Source organism: Gouania willdenowi, chromosome 13, assembly GCF_900634775.1.
Source record: "Gouania willdenowi chromosome 13, fGouWil2.1, whole genome shotgun sequence".
Lineage (NCBI taxonomy): Eukaryota > Metazoa > Chordata > Actinopteri > Blenniiformes > Gobiesocidae > Gouania > Gouania willdenowi.
In genome coordinates this window covers 26,602,253-26,624,643 of record NC_041056.1, presented here as the reverse complement: position 1 = coordinate 26,624,643, position 22,391 = coordinate 26,602,253, and the positions used below count along the sequence as shown (strand labels likewise).

Sequence of the window (22,391 nt, the reverse complement as noted above, 5' to 3'; positions counted from 1 at the left end):
ATGAGGAAGCACATACTTTACTAGGATCCATGTATTCCAGAAATGATGCAGTTATGGGTGGAGGTGGAGTCGTGTGCACAGGCAGATTGCTTTAAATTCACACCCATATGCTGCTGAGATCAGCAGGTGTTGTCAAGAGAAGATAATTGGCCTCGAGATTGGCTAGTTGTACAATACACGGATGCAACTAGCATTGTTAATGATAATAATGCTAATGATTAGGGACGCACCGTATTGAAAACTCTCGGCCAAAATCAAAAATGAAAAAACCAAGGCCGGAAACCGAAGCACCCAAAATAAATAATTATGCACTGTGTTAGTCCCATTGCATTTATGACTCTGAATGTGTACTAACCTCGTTAAAATTAAAACATTGTAATTGTGAAGGATGGTATTTTGGTTTCAAATTCCGGGTGGATCATCAAGACTATTGATCCTCTTAACTGTCAATTATTCTGAATAAATATGTTATTTAATTAAAACAAAAACTTGATAAAAATCAGCTTCTTAGTTTTATTTAATATCCAAGTATGTAATTGGAGACACGCGTCTCCAGGACACACATGGTCTGTTTTGCTCAGTGTGCGCAGAGTGGTTTAATTCTCGTGTGCGCTGGTTTAAATTTAATCCCATCTCAGTAATGTTCTTTATGACGCCGACCAAGTATTGTCGTAATAAAGTCCAGACGTGCACTCTAAAACCAGATGCCCAACCATGTGTCATGTGGAGGAGTCAACGTGACACGGACACATAAAACACACCTACGTGCTCCATCAACTTTGCTCAGAAGACACTTTGGTGCTCCGATCTATTGAAATACAGCTGCTCCATGAGTACACACACAAGTTGGCCCCTATCCTGACAAGCGCGCATCTTCATCATGTTTTGTTTGGCTTTTTTTGTTGAGAAAAGTGCTTCCGGTGGTCGGAATTCCGGTGCATCTCTACTCATGATAAAGTTGCATTGGTAGAACTTTTAAATAAAGATTTTGATGTATAAATATATTTGTTCATTTGTGATTATCATTTGATTATGTGAAGCTGGAAGTAAAGTAAACACTCCATAATTACGTGAGGTGGATGCTTTTCAGTATTCAGCAGCGCTGAACTAAACTGTAAGCAAAAAAAGACATGTTTGAACACATTTAAACACAGTTTCATCTTGTAAAAGGAGAAATAAACCTTTGCCCCTGTGGCCCTAAAGAGGAGAATTCAAAGTGTTGTATTTGCATATTTAAACATGTTCTGACAATGCTTTCAGTAGGAGCTTTAGATTATATTTTTCTGGTATCTCGAGTAATCACTGTCAGATCAGGCTACCAGTTTGGATCGATGTCAAATCGTTTCAGTCGTAAACAAAATCTTTACACTCATTTTACGTGCCTCACCCTCAGAGCTACAGCTTTAATATCCTAAATGGCTATTGAGCCCAAGAAGAAAAAAAACAATAAAAATAACAGTTAAAGCCAATGAGCTTGTGATATCCCGTTGTTTTGTTGTTGCCGGCAGACAGAACACAGAATTAAGCACGAAATCTGAGCGTAGTGAGGGTGCGACTATGATGTAAGGTAAATAAACATCTTTTCATTTAACCTCTGCCAAGTTTCTGTGATACGCCGTCGGCTTCCTGGCTGCCTTGTGTTGCCGTGGTAACCGCTCGGTCAGGCCGAGCTCAGCACAGTTCAGTCTTGAGAAAACTATAAACAGGAAGGCAAACAAAGGCTGCTCTCCAAAGCTGTAATGAGGGAAACACAGAGGGGTATTGATGGCAGCCTGTGTACTGTCACAAGTATGCAAATTAGTGTGCTCGCATGGCGTCTGTGCAGCATCCATCATCCGTGTCGTGAGCTTTTTCATAGTGTCAGAGCGCACGGTGTGTGATTAAATTGTATACCTCGCAAAATGTATGGGGGTGTCAGAGGATTATTGCTGTAAAATCTTTTGAATAAATCACCTTGGGGATAATTACATCACATCGTTCCTATTAAGGCCTGTGACATTTCCTTTATTCTTTAATGTGAGCATAATGAAAGGCCAGGATTCAAGTCAATGTGCTTCTACCTGGATGATAATTGGCTTAATGGGTAACTATGATTTAATTGGCTGCTTGTGATTACCTGGTGCTGGTGAGATTCTTGCTCCCACGATGATGGTTTTTTTTTTTGTTAAAGGACAATCTTGGGCTTCATTGAGCTGTCAGGGGCAGTGTGGGATGTGCTTCTGTCAGCACACTCGTCCACCCCCACATCTATGGGATCGATCACGCTCCCAGAGAAACCTAACCACAGCAGCGCCTCCAATTACTGCTGATAGGTCACATCTTTCTCTCAGAGTATGCGTCAGTAGAGCCACGGGGCGTCCTTCAGAGCTCGGGACAGTCAGATGGAGGGAAAGATAGGGTGGCAAGGGTGAAGAGGATAAAAGGGGTGACGGGGGAAAAAGAAGGGATGTGGTGACAAGAGTGCACGACTGGCAAAACCTTCCATACAGATCTTTGCCAAGATGGATGCTGAACTCAGGCCCGTGTGTGCATTATTTATCCTGACCTCTTACAAGAGACTAAAGATGCATTTACTCAGTAGCAGACATGATTGAATTAATCATGAAGCCATGCTGAAACGGAAGAAATTCTCTTTAATGACTTGAATGATGGACATCAGAACAATAATTTTGTGTCCAGGCAACAGTATAAATTTTTTTTTTCTTGAACTCATTCTTTGCTTTTCATAGTGGATTCATGTTCAACTCCTTGCTGGGTTTACAGCCACTCTCTATAATTTTTTTCAGTGTCTATACTATTGTTAGGAAACAATGCACACAATATGATGAGGTTGTTTGCATAACCATCCATAACCTCCTTCCTGTGCCAATGGGGATAAATGTGTCAGAAAATAAGCATGGACTTCTTTTTTTCCCCATAATGCAGTGATTGCTTTTTTGCCTTTGGCAAGCAAACCTGTATGTGTATAGCTTGATTGTCATGCATGCATACACACTAATAGTGTGTGCATGTGTGAAAGTTCTTCTCTTCAGTTATGCACATTAATCATGTGAGACCATTGAGGGAAAGCTGTATTTCCTCTGCAGATATTTTTCAGATCATTTTTTACAAAAACCATGGAGCAGCCTGTGAACGGAAACATTAATCTAAAGCAAACCTCACAATAAATATTTACAAATGACTGTGGGAATTGGTTGAAAAATGCTGAAGGTCATAATATGTACAACATTTTACAGATCGCTGTATTGTCTATTTTTACATTTTGAAATAGGAGATGGAAATACTCATAACGTTTTCAGTCATTCGGCATCCGTCATATCTCCGGGTTCAGGGTGAGGACTAACACAGAGCTGCACACAGCTGGAGGTGAAGCTTGAACCAAGGTCGTGGTCAACTACAGTTTTCCAATTACAATTACGTCTTCAATTATCCATGTTCAAATAGAATTCACCTTCGATTACGATGACTGGCATTTTTTTCAAATACTATTCAAATTTTTTTTAAAAATTTCACCCTGAAAATAATTTACAATTGAATTCTGAATTACAAAAGTTCAATTATGATTAATCGCAATTACTGAGCCTTTAATAAATAACTCCAAAAAAATTAACTTGTGTTAGCATATATATACTGTATATATATAATATGTATATTATATTATATATATTATATTATATATATTATCTATCATCTCATTTGTTTTTCATCTTGTGGTTACGTTGTTAGGCATCCTTATCCACAGAAAATAGGTACCAATGTTTTTTTGGTGTCTTAGCCTTTTTTCTGTCAGTACACCCCAAATTTTTTTTTTATTTATTTAATGACAAAATGATCCCCAAGAGAACTGACAGGTAGAGTTAAACGTTAATATGAAACAGATTTTAAGAACTGTTAACTTTGTATGTGTAAGCCATTAAACTGTAAAATGGTTTCACAGTTTCATTAAAATTGTAATTGATAATCCTATATATAAGTCCATTACCTGAACTAAATTACATTTAAATTACGATTACAATAGGAACATGTTTTTCCAATTACAATTATAAGTGTGTCATAATTGTAATGAACTATTATTTATACAATTGATTCCCAACCTTGGTTTGATCAATGACATAAGGTTAAACACTGATTCAGGAAAAGTATCTGTTCTCATTCTATTGGATCTAAGTGCTGCATTTGACACTGTAGATCATACAATTTTGTTGCACATATTGCAAACATGGGTTGGATTAAATGGAAAAGTAATGCAATGGTTTAAGTGATACTTGGAGGAGCAAAGTTATTTTGTAAGCTTTGGAAGCTTTGAATCTGACAATGTCATGTGGGGTTCCCCAGGGTTCTGTTCTTGGACCTTTTCTGTTTAGCCTTTATATGCTTCCTCTAGGACAAATTTTACACAACTGTGAGGTTGATTATCACACAACTATATATATCATTGAGCCCAGATGATGACAAGGAAAAAAGGACTCCAGCGAGTATCTTGAGTCTTGATCTAAAGACCAAGTCAAAAACCTTGGGGTTCTGATAGACTCAGATCTGACATTCAGCAGTCAGATCAAATCTATCACAAAAACAGCCTTCCACCACCTAAAGATCATCTCCAGAGTTAAATGTTTAATGACTCAGAAAGATCAGGAGAAACTGGTTCATGTTTTTATCTCCAGCAGACTGGACTATTGTAATGATCTTCTGACAGGAATCCCCCAAAAGAGCATCAAACAGCTACAGCTGGTTCAGAACGCTGCAGCTCATGTTTTAACCAGAACAAAGAGGTCAGAGCACATTACTCCAGTTTTAAAGTCTTTACACTGGCTTCCAGTCAGCCTCAGAATAGACTTCTTCTAAAGTTCTGCTGCTGGTGTATAAATCTATGAATGGGTTTGGTCCAGAATACATCAGTGACATGTTAGTCAGGTATGAACAGGTCTCTCAGATCTATGGACACAGGTCAGTTAGTGGAGCCCAGAGCTCACAGTAAACATGGTGATGCTGCTTTTAGTTGTTATGCTGCAAAGAAGTGGAACAAACTACAAGCAGAGCTGAAGTCAGCCTCACATGTGAACATTTTTAAATCAAAGGTAAAGGCACTATGTTAGTCTACTGTGTATGATTGTGAGGGAGATTTTTGGTCATGTTGTTGATGTCATGTGTTTGTTGATGATTTTAATTGATTTTTATTGATGATTTTAAATGTTCTTATTGATCTGTAGATTGTTTTCTGTTTCACTTTTTGATCATGTAAAGCACATTGAGTTGCCTTGTGTATAAAATGCACTATACAAATACATTTGCCTTGCCTTGAAAACAGCATCTCTTCACTGACATACTATTGTAATGTAATGAAATGTTGCTTCAGAGATGCTGCATTAGCAACCATTGATCCCATCAATACCATCAACATTGTGTCAAGTTTCACCACTGCCCCCTCCTCCCAGTCTGACCAGTATTGTATTTTCTGTTTCAAGCACTTCATCCATCATTGTCACATGCACACACTGATACTCTCTCAGCAGTCGGTCTCCGTTAGGGCGACCACGACCCAGCAAGAGTACACACATGCACTCCCGGAGAGTTTAATTGTTTGGTGAAATGGAGCAGAACATGACATGTTGAACGGTGTTAGGAGGACTCCTTCACTGTGGAATTATGGGATACAGTATGTGATGTGCAGGCTCAGTTTATTGAGTTTGTAGGCTTATAGCAGTTTTTTTTTTTTGTTTTTCTCATTTGAACAAAATTCTTTACACGCTGTTTCACAAAATATCACAGTACATAAATAACCAAGCTTCGTCACATAATTTCAGTTTTGCTACTATAAAACGTTTATTTCTGGTAATTGAAAGGTGAAAACAATATTTCCCTGGTGCTTGGAAGGCAGAGATGCCATAATGTCAACGTCATTGTCAGCTTTATTTCTATAACACATTTAAACAGCCAAGGCTTGTCAAAGTGATTTACAATAAAATAAAATAGACAAAGCAATAGAACAGGTAAAAGGTAAAACTCTAGCAATTATATACACAACACACAATAAGCAACAATGGATAAAACCGTAACAGTCAAAAAAATGAAAGTAACTACGTGAACAAGTGCATTTTAATTTTATATATATATATATTTACATAAAAGCTTATTTATATATTTTTTTACACTGTTGTCTTGGCCAATATCTATCTTTTATTTATTTGTTTTCCTTGCTTGCTCTTTGTGTCTTTGTAATTTCCCCGCTGTGGGATAAAATTAAATAAAGTATAAAAGGCCCCTTTTGTCACAGTTTTGAGAAATTATAATGGGCATTTACGAGCGAGCCATGCAGAATCCGGTCAATAAACAGCAAGCAGTCATGCAGATGTGTTATTTCTGTGATGATATCCAAGCAGGATATTTCATAAATAAAACTACTGCAACCACTCGTCTTGATAGTGTTTACTCCAGGAGCATCGCAGCTCCTATCAGCTCCAAATTTCTATTCAGTGCTGTAACCATAGCTACACATGGCACAAAACACCCATTTAGGGCCGAAGCCTGGTTACATCTTAAGCTTCAATGGATCCCTTGCACAGCTTCAGATTATTGTCCTCTTTTTAGACCTACAGTGTATAAATTACACAGTAATGCTGTTGGATCTTTTTTTTTTCTCTTTTTGCTGTGATCATAATTAAATTACTGACTGGGCAATAAAGTCCTCTCAGAAACAAATGTATTCAATTTAATGGTAATCACATTGTATTTTTAAAAAATTCCATAGCTATTTGTGATTACGGTAATTTCTTTTAGTTTTTTTTTTTTTTTCATTATTCTGGGTGTAGTGTGCATAACAAACAATGTTGTATGGTGACATGTTGGTGAAGCCAATTAGCACTATGTCATCACCATGATATCAGAAATACAATACAAACAAACAAACATATTGTGTGATCCAGATACGGTGTGTGTTTGTGTAAAATGCAGAGGCGTCAAACTCATTTTAGTTCAGGGGCCCAAGTATGGAACTCAAATTCAACATTAATGTGCCCTAGTTTTCTCTTCCACATATAAATAATACATTAAGTATTTAAGGCACCAACAATATCCAAAGTGATAAATGCTAGTTATCCGTCCCAAGAGATCGACATTTTAAATTGCCTTCGAATTTTTGTTAAATAATTTGAAAAATTGAAAATTTTGATTGAGATCTTTCTACAATTTGTGCATAAAAAATGACTGTCCCCATGTGATATAAGCGCAGGGAAACTGTGAGCCTCTGCAAATATTGTGAAGTTTCAGGGGAATTGTCTACTAGGCTCAGACACTAAATTAGTAGGTCTTTCACAGGTAATTATACTTTCTGTCAGTTTTACTTTTCTCTGTGGGCCAAATTGGATGCTCTGAAGGGCTGTATTAGGCCCCCAGGCCTTCAGTTTGACATGTCTTGTAAAATGATTAGTGGTCTTTGAAACCATCTCAGATTTAAACTTAGGTACAAAACATAATATGTTTGACAGTCAAACTAATGTTACACTCGTCTTATTACACCCATTGGATAGCACTGACACATTTGAGTAAAACAAATGCCAACATCCATGATCGTTACCCACACATGAGGTTGTTGAAATTGTAATTTTTTTTTTTTTTTTTTCTGTCAAGATCAATTTATTTCATATGTTTTTTTTTGTTTTTTTTCATTCCTTTGAAATCCTTTTTTCAGCTTGAAGAATACACAATTAAACACATCTGCATGGTTCCTTATAGGGTTTCCCACCACACTCCAAAAAATGTATCTGAGTGGAGTAATTCTAGTATGTAGGTCTGTGTTTGTTCCTTTGAGTCCTGTGTTTTTGGCTACTTGTCTAGAGTGTGCCAGTCATCAGCATTGACTGGAGCCATATAGACCCTTTGATTGTTTGTAAACATTGTGACATATTTTGTTGGGCGGGGCTTAGCCTGGAACAAACCACAATATATGACTTAACCGCGCTGTTAGACAATGGGGAGCAACGTAGCAATGTGGCGGCCATCTTACCTCAGACAGCTGGCCCCGCTCATTACATCGATGTCAATGGTGCATGTACTATTTAAATAACCCTGACTTGCTCAATTTTCTAATGGTAAGCGACAATTTCAACCTGTACAAGCATCCTATGTCATACCTACGTATAATAAGGTTTGTAACAAGGCAAACCGTCTGTCAATATTTCATTGAGTTAAGGGTATTTTTGTTTAAGCTGATCACTCACCTTCTATTAGCTACCGTAGAGCAGAATGTCAGAACGTCAGTTGTCTGAGGTAAGATGTAGAGCTACGTACTGTATATATATATATGCTTTTTAATCTGTCTCTTTCTCTCATAAAATATTTAGACACTTTGTCTCTTTGTTTTAGATCTCATGTTATGTTAATCTGCCCTTTAATAGGATTGTAAAGATGTGGAAGCGCACACACACACACACACACACACACACACACACACACACACACACACACACACACACACACACACACAGGCCTGAAGTTGAACTGGCAGTAGTTCTATCCACTACATCAGTGTGCTAAGCTATATTTACATTAGGGCTCTTGTTCTGAGAACTTTTTAAAAAAAATTTTAATGTATTTTATCTATAGCCACTATCTCGTATTGTCTCCTGTTGTAGCAATAGATATACTGTAAATAGTGGTCGGATCATTTGTTGGTGGGTTGAGGTTTTTTGTTTTTTTAGTCAAACATACATATAACTAAACAATAAAACATTTTATTTTCTTTTTTTACTGCTGAAAACATATGTATTTGGGTATGAAGTAGCGTTTGTGATTGATTGTTGTCCAACTTGTGATATTTTAGTCAAAGTATTTCAATTAAGCGTGTTTTTTTTTTTTTTTTCAAAATAAAAGATTGACTGCTCTCTATGGGTAGAAACTAGGGAAGCAAAGATGAATCGTGAGGCAGTTAAAAATTTATTCAAAAGGTGTCACGGTTCACATCGATATTCTGAAATTGAATCGCAGTACTTTTATTTTATTTTTTTAAATTTTTTACAGCAAAGGGCACTATCTATTTAGAATTTGAAATTCAGGACACACCACCATGTTTTAAATCAGAAGTGTGGAAGCATTTTGCCTTCCCCAAGACAAAATGAAAAAGGTGAGAAAGAAAGAACATGTATAATAATAATAATCCAAGGAAAGAGGGGCACAGAGAGGAAAGGGAGAAACAAGAGAGAGAGAAAATTAAAGCCATAGTTTATTTATATTATTTCTTTGATATAGGATTTGTAAAAATACATTTTTAGTTGCACTTTTAAAAAGAAAAGGAACTATTATGCAGTTTTGCATAGTTTACTGTAGAGCTAGAATTTAAATGAATAGGCTTCTTCTTCATGTGTACTATTTCTTTATTTATTTCATTCAGGATTTATTTTTAATTAAATTGCATTGTTTTGCATAGTTTATCAATGGATTCTTCTCACAATGAAAGATACAAGAAAATAGTACAGTATTTTTATTTTTATTTTCATTTTCATCATTTGTCTACGGTCTCATTTTGTAAAATAAATCGTGAGAGAATCGTATCGTGAACCCAGTATCGTGAATCGAATTGTATCGGGGGTTGAGTGAATCGTTACATCCCTAGTAGAAACAATTGAATTTTTTGATTGGCTGAGAATGAGTATTTTTGGTGGCTTCTTACATCACGAACCACTATAGTTGGCCCCGCCCAACTATAAAAACTTGCACCTGTGGACTGTAGCGAGTGGTTGGATTGAGACAATAGGGGGAGAGGTATAGTGAGTATTGAGTAGGTAGTTAGCATAATGTTACGGGTCCCGGTTGGCACGGTGTCCACGTTAACAAAGTGAATGTCTATAAAGTACATGTAGAGTGTAAGAGTAGAAACCACGCTGCACACTCGTCTTTTCCCAGATTGCGTATATTAATTCTCTCTTTGAAGCTCATTTACAATAATACATTTCAGTGCTTTCAATATCCAATACAAACAATGATGAATTAAATCAAAATAAAGTGCAATTCCATGTTCATTCATCTTTTGTTATCCAAAACTTTATGTAATAACTGCTTATTACATTTCCAGATGACTTATTGTAATAACAGAAATTGACACATACTGCAGCTTTAATGTGCTATAGGTTTTCATGTAAATAGTGCAAAATTCAGTTACTCTTCTGTGCCTCTAGCTCTATATATTTAGCTTACTTAGAATTTGGAAATATTAATTATCTACTATAAACTCTTATGGCACTATCATATCAACAAATAACACTGACAATCTGGTTCTAATTTAACAATCTAACTGTTCTAAACCAATACAACATTCAGTGATTATACAAACATTCTTTAAGTCACAACAGGAGTTATACAAAATCAATAGGAGTGAATTAACACATGAAACACCTATCTAATGCATTCATCTGTGCTCTAACACACACACCTTTCAGGCGCGGCTTAACTATCGTGGGAATTGCGCGAAATATTGCGAGACTACCGTGGCGAGGCGGCTCGGCTCTACCGCTGTTAAAATCTTATCAAACTAACATCACAAGTTACACAACTTATCAAAACAAAGTGACTAAGTGACTTAGAAGTAATGCAAAGCCTAAAGCTTTCATTAAGAGTTGTTTTAAACCAAACACTAACCTGTAAAGTACATGTAGAGTGTAAGAGTAGAAACCACGTTGCACACTCATCTTTTCCCAGATTACGTATGAGCGGAAACAGGAAGTGAGTCCAGACTAAAGCAACCGGGGCACTGCAATCTCATAGTGCCGAATGTTCCGCTCCTCTACAATATTGTTTTCACAGGACTACTTTTACTAAGTACACAATAATAACTAGAATTTTTGCATTTCCTGAAGAAAATGCAAGTGAGGATACATGTGCTGGCCCCCGTCACACTACATTAGCATAGCATTAACCTAGCAATAGCCTAAACGTTGTAATAACTTAGCAACAATCGCTAAAACCAGTTTATATACTAGTATAAGTAAATTCCCAGTATGAGCTGAAAGTGAACAAACAGCCGAAGCATGAGTTGAAAAGTTAGTTTAAAGGTTTAAAAAAGGTTGAAAAAGGTCAAAAAAAAGGTTGAAAGAGTTTGAAAAGGTTGAAATGGGTTGAAAAAGTTGAAATGGGTTGAAAAAGTTTGGAAAGGTTGAAAAAGTTTGAAAAGGTTGAAAAAGGTTGAAAAGTTTCAAAAGTTTGAAAAAGTTTGAAAAGTTTGAAAAGTTTGAAAAAGGTTGAAAAGGTTAAAAGGTTGAAAAAGTTGGAAAAAGTTGGAAAAAAGTTGAAATAGTTAAAAAAGTTGAAAAATTTGGAATATTTTGAGAAGGTTGAAAAGGTTGAAAAAAAATTTAAAAAGTTGAAAAAGGTTGAAAAGTTTGAAAAAGTTTGATGAACCTAGCGTTAGCATTTATATTTAGCTTTAATGCGCTAGCATTAGCATTGTGCTAGCATTAACATTGTGCTAGCCTTAACATTGCGCTAGCATTAGCATTATACTAGCATTAACGTTGCACTAGCATTAGCATTGTGCTAGCATTGCGCTAACATTAATATTGTGCTAGCATTAGCACTGTGCTAGCATTGTGCTAGCATTAACATTGCTCTAACATTAGCATTGTGCTAGCATTTGCGTTGCGCTAACATTAGCATTGTGCTAGCATTAGCATTGTGCTAGCATTGTGCTAGCATTAGCATTACGCTAGCATTAGCATTGTGCTAGCATTAGCATTGCGGTAGCATTGCGCTAACATTAGCATTGTGCTACCAATAGCATTGCGCTAGCATTAACATTTCACTAGCAGTAGTATTATGCTAGCATTAGCATTGTGCTAGCATTAGCATTGTGCTAGCATTAGCATTGCGGTAGCATTGCGCTAACATTAGCATTGTGCTAGCAATAGCATTGCGCTAGCATTAACATTTCACTAGCATTAGCATTTCACTAGCATTATCATTGTGCTAGCATTATCATTGCGCTAGCATTAGCAATGTGCTAGCATTAGCATTGCATTGGTATTGCGCTAATATTAGCATTGCATTAGCATTAGCATTGTGCTAGCAATAGCATTGCACTAGCATTAGCATTGCGCTAGCATTAGCATTGTGCTAGCAATAGCATTGTGCTAGCAATACCATTGCACTAGCATTAGCATTGTGCTACCATTAGTATTGTGCTAGCATTAGCATTGCGTTAGCATTAGTATTGCACAAGCATTAGCATTGCGCTAGTATTACGCTAACATTTGAATTGTGCTAGCATTAGCTTTGCGCTAGCATTAACATTGCATTGGCATTAGCATTGCGCTAGCATTAGCATTGTGCTAGCATTAGCATTGCGCTAGTATTACGCTAACATTTGAATTGTGCTAGCATTAGCTTTGCGCTAGCATTAGCATTGCGCTAGCATTAACATTGCATTGGCATTAGCATTGCGCTAGCATTAGCATTGTGCTAGCTTTAGCATTGCACTAGCATTAAAATTGTGCTAGCATTAGCATCGCGTTAGCATTGGCATAGCGTTGACATTAGCATAGCGTTGACAATAGCCTTGTTTTAGCATTCAAAAAGTTTGAAAAGGTTGAAAAAGGTTCAAAAGGTTGAAAAAGGTTGAAGAGGTTGAAAAAGTTTTAAAAAGTTTGAAAAGGTTGAAAAAGGTGAAAAAGGTTGAAAAAGGTTGAAAAAGGTTGAAAAAAGTTGATAAGTTTGAAAAGTTGAAAAAGTTTGAAAATTTTGAAAAAGTTTGAAAAATTTGAGAAAGTTTTAAAAATTTGAAATAGGTTGAAAAAGGTTGAAAAGTTTGAAAAGTATGAAATGTTTGAAATGTTTGAAATGTTTGAAAAAGGTTGACAAGGTTGAAAAAGGTTGAAAAAGTTTGAAAAGGTTGAAACAGTTAAAAAAGGTTGAAAAAGTTGAATGGTTTTGATCAGTTTCAAAATGGCCGACGATGAAGAGGGTCAAAGTGCACAAGAGGGTCAAAAAGGTTCGAACTTTCAATGTAAGTGGAAGAGAGCAAAAAGTTCCACGAGAAATAACTCAAAAAGTTCAAAAGTTTTCAAAACACTGAGATATAGCAGAGAAGTACAGAATTTTCTGAAAAGTTTGATACCTCAATTGTTGAAATTAGTTGAAAATTGTGGGACGAGTTAGAGGATACGGAAGAATAATAAAATAGCAGAAGAATAATAAAGGGGAACGAATACAATAGTGAGGATGCATTGGCATCCTCACTAATTATTATAATAATAATAATAAGAGGCATCAAAACAGTTATTTATAAAATAATATCAAATGTGGTTACATCTTTTGAGTGTACCACAATAACAATTGTTTGGAGATTATATAGTATAGTATTAACTTCTCCAGGAGCCCCGCCCATAATCAAGGTGTGTTTGAATTTTCTGTCTAGAAGCTGATTAGCCAGAACCCTAGAGTTTGATTACTCTTTAAAATAAGAAAATACTAAGCTATTTGTGCATCCTAAAGCAAAAGTGCAGTACATCTAATGCGTAACTGCATTTTAATCATACTTGTTCTTCAACTCTAGTAAATTTCTATACCTTACGTCTAGTCTAGCTGAATAACGGCACTGATTTTAACCAGTCTTCCTCTTGAGCTTGCGACACGCTCGCTCACAGCAGCTGTTTTCTTGCTATGAGTGACCCTGCTGCTTGTTTTCCTCCCTCTTACCTCCCCATGCATTTTCTCATCCTCTTTTGTTGTTGAAATTTGGCACTGAAGTACAAGCTTTAGATCCCAGGGCTGGGGTCAAGTAGCTGCAGGTATGTGTGTGTCAGCTGGACCTATAGACAAAGTGTTCCCTGATGAGTTGGACATAATTAAATTCCCTCTTCCTGCCACCTCTGGTGAATTTAGATTAAGCCAATAACAGACCTGCATTGCAGCGTGCCCTCAGGATCTCATCCTGCCAATGGGCTGTTAGCATCCACACATGTCTTATTTTTCCTGGCAAGGCATCAGCTGGTTCCCTATTACAACTGCAATGTGTGCCCACAGGCTGAAAACAACCAATGTGGTGGCAGATGAGGCCCGGCACAGGAAGTCTCATCAATAATGGAGGGCAGTAGCAGAGGAAGCCATGTGGAGGAATTGTGTTGGAGTGAGTGAGAACGTGCAGCTGGCGATGGCATAATTTTTCTTCCGAATAGACATTTATAAAGGACGGTCCCCAGAGGCCACAGCACACAATAGGAAGGCTGCTATCAATGGGAGGCTGGCTGAATAAGTTGTCACTGTTTTCTGTTCGCTTATGCACCTTGCCATGTTTTAGTAGCGGCTGCATCTTTTTTCTATGAGGGCATGATTTACAACACGGGCAAACAAACACTATGTTTATGTTTTTGAAAATATAATTTCCAACCAACGCTTATTCAGACAGCAGTCCATATAAAACACGTGTCAAACTCAAGGCCCAGGGGCCAAATCCGGTCCTTCAGACCATCCAATTTGGCCAGCAGGAGAACATTAGAACAGAGAAGAAATATACATTATTGTCTAACTTACCAAATAATTCAGTTGTAGATATCACAGCTCAGATATCTCAGATATCTAATAATCTAAATATACAAATTCAATGAAACTCCACAATTCTGACGATCGCAACTTTCCCATGCTTTTATCACGACTGCAGTCATTTTAAATATCAAATTGTTCAAAGAACTCAATTTAACATGTAACATCATTTTTCCAAATCAAAACCTCCTTAGGACATATTCCTTTGTTGTTTCACATCTAATGTGGCAGTAATTATTCTAAAGTATAATGCTAAGAAATGTCGCAGTCTCTCTTTATCTGTTTACAAGTACCGCGTCATGTTTTCTCAGAGAGGAATGGTCATGTGACCAGATATCTCACGTTATGTGACGTGTATGTAGGGAACCAAACCCTCCAAGTTGATCTTTGACTTAGGACACTAGTTTCACCAGTCAATGGAGTCAGAGAGTCTGTCTCCTACTGTGAATTGCAAACGTGCCCCACAGGGGGATCTTCTCCCTCTTCCTGCCCGAACAAAAGAACAGGAGAATCCAAGAACAGTTTTCCTCCTATATCACCTCTCTGCTACATTACGATCAAAAGGAAACAGTCAGTCAATGTTTACATGGTAAGTTTTCAAACTCTGGGCTCCGACCCCCTGCAGATGTTGTCACCTCCAGAACCCAAACCACTGGTCACACAGGACGTTGGAATAACACTAGCTCTCCTGCTCAAATGAGAACAAAGAACATGTGCTTGACTGGAAAGTCACAAAAGAAAGGATTATTGTTACGGGTTGCTGCAGAAATTGAAATTGCAAATAGTGTCTGTCCTATGCCACTCTTTTCATGTAATTCAATAACCAACAGAATGCTATTTTAAAATGTTTATCATTTAAATGGTGCTTGAAATACTAGAAAACATCACAAAGCTTAGTTCAAGGTACTGAATGTTAACCATATGATAAAGAAAATTCCTTAACCCGAATTTTGACATTCAGGTTTATTAAGTACTAACTATGCTACTTTTCAGCCGTGTCTGGTATCTAACTGTTTCATTATAGATGATATATTAAGATATGATGTTGAAAAGATGTTTTGAAATATGTGTAGATAATTATTGGGCATTCTTTTATGTTTAGGAACTCCCTCTGTTGTCTATGTCATTCCATTACACACCCACACTTGAGACACACCCACAAGCTGAAAGCAGAGACATTGACCAATCACCGATATGATCTCACAATGATCAACCAAGACACCTCCTCCAAAAGGCGTCTCCAAATTCTTTTAAAAAAAGGACGCGCTGCCCGAAACTTTAGTTTAGCACGTGTTCCCTCATGTTTCCAGTCTTTCGTTTCATTTTTCTTTTATTTGCATCAGTTAGACTTTTTAAGAACCTTGCTCGCAGTGAAAGCCTAAGATGCAAAAGAACGTGCCTGAAAGCCGACCTTCCAAACCGTGGTCCCTCTTAGTCTGAAACCGGCTGCGATCATCCCAGAAGGGGTTGTGGATCGGCCAATAGAATCACTGCTGTTTAACGAAACAGAACTCAACGGCGGCACGCCAGCGCAGCTATACTGCTACACGGACGATGTTCCTGCAAACCCAGAACGTCTCCAGGTCCAACCAGACCGCATCTCAAGGTATGGACCAGTGAACAATGGACCAGCAGAACTGACTCACTTAAACTACAATACAACCCCTATACTTACACTCCACTCACAATCCACCACATATATGTTTGTCCGTCTCCCCCCATCTGTCTTCCCTCGCTGTTTTATGATTTTATTCTTTGATTTTACAATAGTTAGTCTAGATTAGTTTAGAATAGTGATCCACTTTACGACATGTAATCCTCACTTTTATTAGCTTAGAAATGCATTTCATCATGGTTTAATCACTGCATTGTTCTCGTTTCTTACTGGATTATGCAAATAAAAGGTTAAACTGTTATCTTTGATTCCTCTGATTCATTAAAGCTGTGATGATGGTGTAGACTTGCTGTTAGAATCCACTTCCCTGATTTAATACTTTTAGTCGAAAGAGAAACTTAGACATATTTCCTCTTTTTAAAGAGGTGGCACCCAGTAATTCATTGAGCTAATATTAATAATCATAATTAATATTCTCATTCATATAACCCATTATTAACTACCCTTGTTCTCCTACATGTATTTGCGGGAAAAGTGTTTCCATAGCGCTTTTGAGACAAATTTTATCATTGAAACATCTGAAATTCTTCCTCGTCAAAACTTTTTAACGATATTCGAGTGCTTTTTCGAAAATTCACGTTTCCATTACCAGTTTGTATAGCGCTGTTTAGATTTTGTGTGTTTCTAAGGTAAATGGAAACCCATCTACTGATTGCCTAGATATTGTTGACCCCATACCTACTTTATGTACCATTTATACGTCGTATAAAGCATCAATTCTCAACTGGTGGGTCGGGACCCAAAAGTGGGTCGCGGCACTGTACTGGGTGGGTCGCGGACAGCTGGTCAAAAATAAATACACACTTAATGTCTCTCGTGTTGGACTCGTCTTTTATCTTAAAAGAAACTTGTCTTTTGACAAGCATGCTGTGAAATGTATGTATGTACACAGGAACATACAGTATATAGATTTATGTTTTAAAAAAGATTGTATGTGTGTGTTGTCAACGAAAAATTTTGAAAAACTAAATTTGGTTGGTTGTATTAAAAAAAAGAAAAGAAAAAAAAAGGTGGGTCACGATTTAATGACCGTGGCAAAATGTGGGTCCCAGAGTGAGACCAGTTGAGAACCTCTGGTGTAAAGTACAAACTTGGGGACATTAATATGTTAAGGTTTCATTTATTCATACGACGTTTTTCAGGAAATTTACTTTGATCTCCCGACACGTTTCGATTGTCAACTTCCAGTCGTCTACTGATTGCTTTGATGTGTCCTTTGATGAGTTCTTTCTGGGTGTGGCCAACTTGACAGTTGTGTCAAAGTAAATTTCATGAAAAAAGGGCCCTGAATATATGAAACCATAACATATTCTAAATAAACTTGCTGGAATTATTATGGGGACGTTAATTTTGAAATTACTCGTTTTCCCACCTAAAATCTGAGGCCCACTTAAGATCAAACTACTTTATATTTGGCCCCTGAACTAAAATGAGTTTGACACCCCTCATCTAAAACGTAAAAAAGACAAGCGTCTGATGACTCATCTGTGCATCAAGCAGTGTCTAATCAACCTATAAATGTGTGAATGTGACATGATTATGTAGCCTGACAGCTGCCCTGAGGCAAACAGCAAATCTCCCATGTGGCACTGTGAATGACCTATTGCCACTTATAGTATGGCTGCGTTTCCTCCCAGCTGCCAATCCTGATCGTTCCCTCTCTTCAATGCTTCTCATTGTATCAGGAAGTTAAGCCCATTCTCACTCGTGCTTCTCTCCTGTTCTTGTTTCTTCAGTGTACACAGCCCGAAGGACATAAACCCATCGGATGTGTTTGGACCTAAAGTTTCCTCTGCTTCCAAACTATAAAAAATACAACAAGGCTTCATCCAGAAAGCTGTGATATAAAAAAAAAAAAGAAGGACAGAATACACTGCAGCAGGGACCCAGGTCTGCAAGGGACAAGCACAGTGATTCTTGTGAGTATCACATTGTTCTCGTCGCCTTGAGCAAAAAACATGTCAATGCATCTGGCCAGAGGGATGATAGCGATATGTATTGTTAGTGAAGCAATAAAAGACTGTAAAAATGTTAACTGAAGAAGTAGAAATTATTAAAAGGAAGATGCAGCAATATAGTTAGTGTATTTACCACAATGAGATAAATAAATAAATAAATAAATAGTAATAATTTATAAAAATCAAACAAAGCAAAGAGATACTAAATGGTTATAAAATCCTGCACGTGAAGCCTGTACATGTTCAAAGTATAAATCAATATGAACCTATCCCTTGTAATATCTAGTACTAAGCTTTATTTATAGATATTAATCTTCTCATAATATACACCCATTTACACTATAAAAGGATATAATTTATTGATATATATCCATATAATTATACAATTCATGTATTCCACTATACATTCCTCTGTCCAAACATTATATATATATATATACTGTACACATACATACGGTAAGTATATACCTATTTATATTTTTTTTCCCTTTAACGCTTATGTTTTACACTTTACTGGAAGTTTTGTACATTACGGTGTCATTATTATGACACGACATCTGTCATTAGCATGAAACAGGCGTCCTGAAGGCTGTCATTAATTGTCATTTGTTAACCTAACCCTAACCCTAACCCTAACCCTACCAGTAGATCCCTCAACCTGACCCAAGGAATGCCAACATAGCTCCAAAGGTGTCATAATTTAGTGAACAACATTTAATGACAGCCGTCATGACAACTTTATTCATGCTAATGATGACAGATATTGACAGCGTAATGTCAGCCCTATGTATGAAACTACAAGAAAAGTGTTACCAATACATTTTATGTATTAATGTTTAAGTTGCTTTATTTATTTATTTTATTTATTTATTTTTTGCTCAATATTATTAATGTTGGAAACCTGGATTAGGAGGTTAAACTGCTTTACTATACTATATGCAATATTACTCAGTACTGTAAAACCCCACTTGCCGCTTATATATATATTTTTTTCTGTACTGTTATTTTGAGGAAGTCTGTTACAAAATGAAAATAATTCAATAATTTATAGTGGCATAAACTGTTTTCCATATGACCAATATCTATTACTTATTTTAAGTTTAAATTGCTTTAAATTTAAACACACAAATCATTCCACTACCTGGTGCCGCCTATTGACACACGAAAGCTTTTGTTTGGATGTTGTCCGTGTGTGCAGAGACCAAATAGTTCATTTTCTCTCATAAGTCATAAAGTCTCAGCCTTTGCAAGAAGTAGTTTCTGAATATTTTGCGTTTTGCGTTGCGTTTCCATTCTGCAGTCGAACAGGCTGACCTTGACAATCCTGCTCTCTTCTGTTTTTCATTGAATCCCCACCCCCACCCCCCACCCATCATCCACCCACCCAACCACCCACCCACCCTCACCGAGACACACACGCTGCTTGATTTATTTCTAAATTTAAAACTTGGAGCACCAAACGACGTGTTTAAACACTATCCTTCTTACTCTCTGTCTTCCTCTTTCGTGATTGTCTTTCTTCTTGCTGTCTTGTTTCCCGACTGATGCCAGTTACAATTTCACCAGGAAGAAAAACCAGCGTAGGAATTAGATAGCAGGCACTGGCAAAATGATCTGACAGATCCACTTACCTGTGCTGTCTTCGATTCCCCTGGCCTCTGATATTATTAGAGGTGGATTTATACGTGGGCGTAGCGTTGGGGAGCTGAGGAAAAGCTGGGGATGTGGAAGGAGATGGTGAGGAAAAGGTGTGAGCTCTGGAGCCAGCACTGCAGATGACAAAGGAAAAGTTTTCATCTGAAGGTGTGGTAGCAGTTGAAGATTAGATAGAGACCGAGGGAGGAGAGAAGGGTTAGGGCTGTAAATTCGTTTACTGGCTCAGGTTGGCCTAACTTCAGCAATAAGAGGAAATATCAACATTTCTTCCACCGTTCACTTCTTTTATTGCTTTTGCACAGCACAGCTGAAATAAGGCCATGAAGCACCGCGTGTAACGGCTACATTCACACTAATGTGGACTCATTTGTTCCACCTTATACCTGTGATTAAAGATCTGGATACATTATATCATAACATATTCTTTAAATTACCCAAAACACTAGACCAGTTGTTCGCAAACATTTTTGGCTCAAGCACCCCCTTTCTCTTATTTCTGAATCCAAATACCCCCTTTGTCCGACGACAACAGTTTGCTTAAAAAACCATTTAAAAACAACTATAGAGCATAATGATGGAATGAACGAGTGATAACACGTATTTTAAAGAATCTCATTGTGTAAATAAGTGGAAAGAATCAGTATTTAGTGCAGTGGTACACAACCTTTTTCAAGAATCTCTGGTGACCCCATAAGACTTTTTTTTTATTGAGAATCGTTTTTGATCATGTTTAAAGCTGCTATCCGGAGTTTCTGAGAGAAAGTCTCGATGTCCCGCCCTCAACAGCTCTACTTCCTCCCCTGCCTCTGCCAATCTACCAGAAGCCACGCCTTTACTTTTGTGCACGTACATTGCAAAACATAACAAAGTCACATAACTACAGAAACTACACATTTATTGTTAGAGCGCCATAACTTTTGATTAAAACATGTTTATTACTTGTCCATGAGAAGTGTCACTAAATCCCAGTCTGTTTGGAATCCTTTTAAAAGCAGCTCAACGACACATTTTGTTGCGGTCACGAAGATGTTTATCCACAAACTTTGTACCCGGACTTTTATTTTTTTTTATTTATTTTTTTTTAGTTGAAGCTTTATACGTTGGCAATCGCAGAATGGGTAACTTTGGAGTTTTCGGGGCGCTCCTTAATGACGCTCTGCTGCTCAGAGTGAAACCTGTTTGAGACGCGTGGCCACTGTTTACGCAGCAAGTGCATTCACATTGATTGACAGTCCTCCCTCCAGGGCGCACTGTGCGATTCTTTCCATATGTACGGGGGTCTATAGGATGAAGGAGGGACTTATATATGAATGGCCACCAGCAGTAGACCAGAGTCAAAGACTAGTTGGGTATTTTTTTGCATTTCAAAAGAATCATACATAAACTCCAGAAATCAGCTTTAAGGCAGATTTTTTTTTTTTTTTTTTTTTTTAATTACTGCATTTTAGTTGAACTACATTTATATTCCACAAAGTGAAAGTATAGAAATACAGTTGTCTATGATTGTATGTTGTTTTTTTTTTATTTTTATTTTTTTAAGAATAACTAAAACTTTAAAAAAATCTACTATAGTTTTTATCATTGCTGTTTATCTTGCACTGTTGGGACCAAGACACTTTATTTGTTGATTGTTTTCTCTCTCTCTCTCTCTCTCTCTCTCTCTCTCTCTCTCTCTCTCTCTCTCTCTCTCTCTCTCTCTCTCTCTCTCTCTCTACCTCCTGTAGTACAAATAGCCCTAGACAATATTCACATTCGTTGTTTAAAACTGCAAAAAAAAAAATTCACCATACAATTTGCAAATCAATCTCCAAAGTTTTATTTTTTTTTTAAAGAAAGTTGATTCAGAGAAACATTTGAATGTTTCTCCATTATTCTCTCACATGTTAATCAATTTAGACTTTAATATGGATATTTTCTTTTGAATAAAGCATCAGAAATGTTGTAACATGTTGGGTTTTGGCCTGATTTGTAATGGTTGTCATCCCACAGTCTACTTCAGCACTTCTGCACGTGGGCACACGGTGGTATTGATGTTGAAATGATGGAGTGGGCTGTCACCTGAGCATAAATCCTGCTGGCTTGGATGGCTTATAAAACACATAAATGACATGAAGAAAAATAGTTCATATGAGAGCTAGGAGTCTGTGTGATATATCACATCTTTCACTTTATCTCATCTTGGGTCACAGTCAAAGATTGTCTTGTCAGGTGTTTCTGTGTGTGGTTATGCAAATACCAACATGGTTGAAAGCTTTACAACCACATTTTTTATTAATAGTAAACACATTAGCACACAATCCCCTTGGTGACAATGAGTACATTGAGCCTCTACTCCACATTTGTCTTCATGATAGGGGTTTGTTTGCAATCATGGAATTCCATTGGTTTTACTATCACACGCTTGCATGTGATTAGTGCATAATGTCCAATGCAAGACTCATGCATTCACAAATTTGTTTGGATGTTCAGTATGTTCATCAGATCACAGCAGCAGGGTGTCTAAGGAGCTGTGCATGTGTTGAAACTAAATATTATGAATGATTATTTGCTAAAAAGGCATTATTGAACTGGCTAACGCT

The 22,391-nt window shown here is 37.1% G+C and overlaps 1 protein-coding gene across 5 annotated transcripts in view; it reads left to right on the top strand.

Annotated features, from left to right (window-relative positions):
- Positions 1–22,391, top strand: part of b3gat1a (beta-1,3-glucuronyltransferase 1 (glucuronosyltransferase P) a) — a 106,949-nt gene that overhangs the window by 40,106 nt on the left and 44,452 nt on the right. For 4 of the 5 annotated variants that reach the window (XM_028463971.1, XM_028463969.1, XM_028463970.1 and 1 more), the window contains exon 2: positions 17,935–18,117. The exons of the other annotated variant lie outside the window; for it this stretch is intronic. The gene's annotated coding sequence lies outside the window, so the exon portion shown is untranslated. The remainder of the gene's footprint in view (positions 1–17,934; positions 18,118–22,391) is intronic. 5 annotated transcript variants of the gene reach the window in all.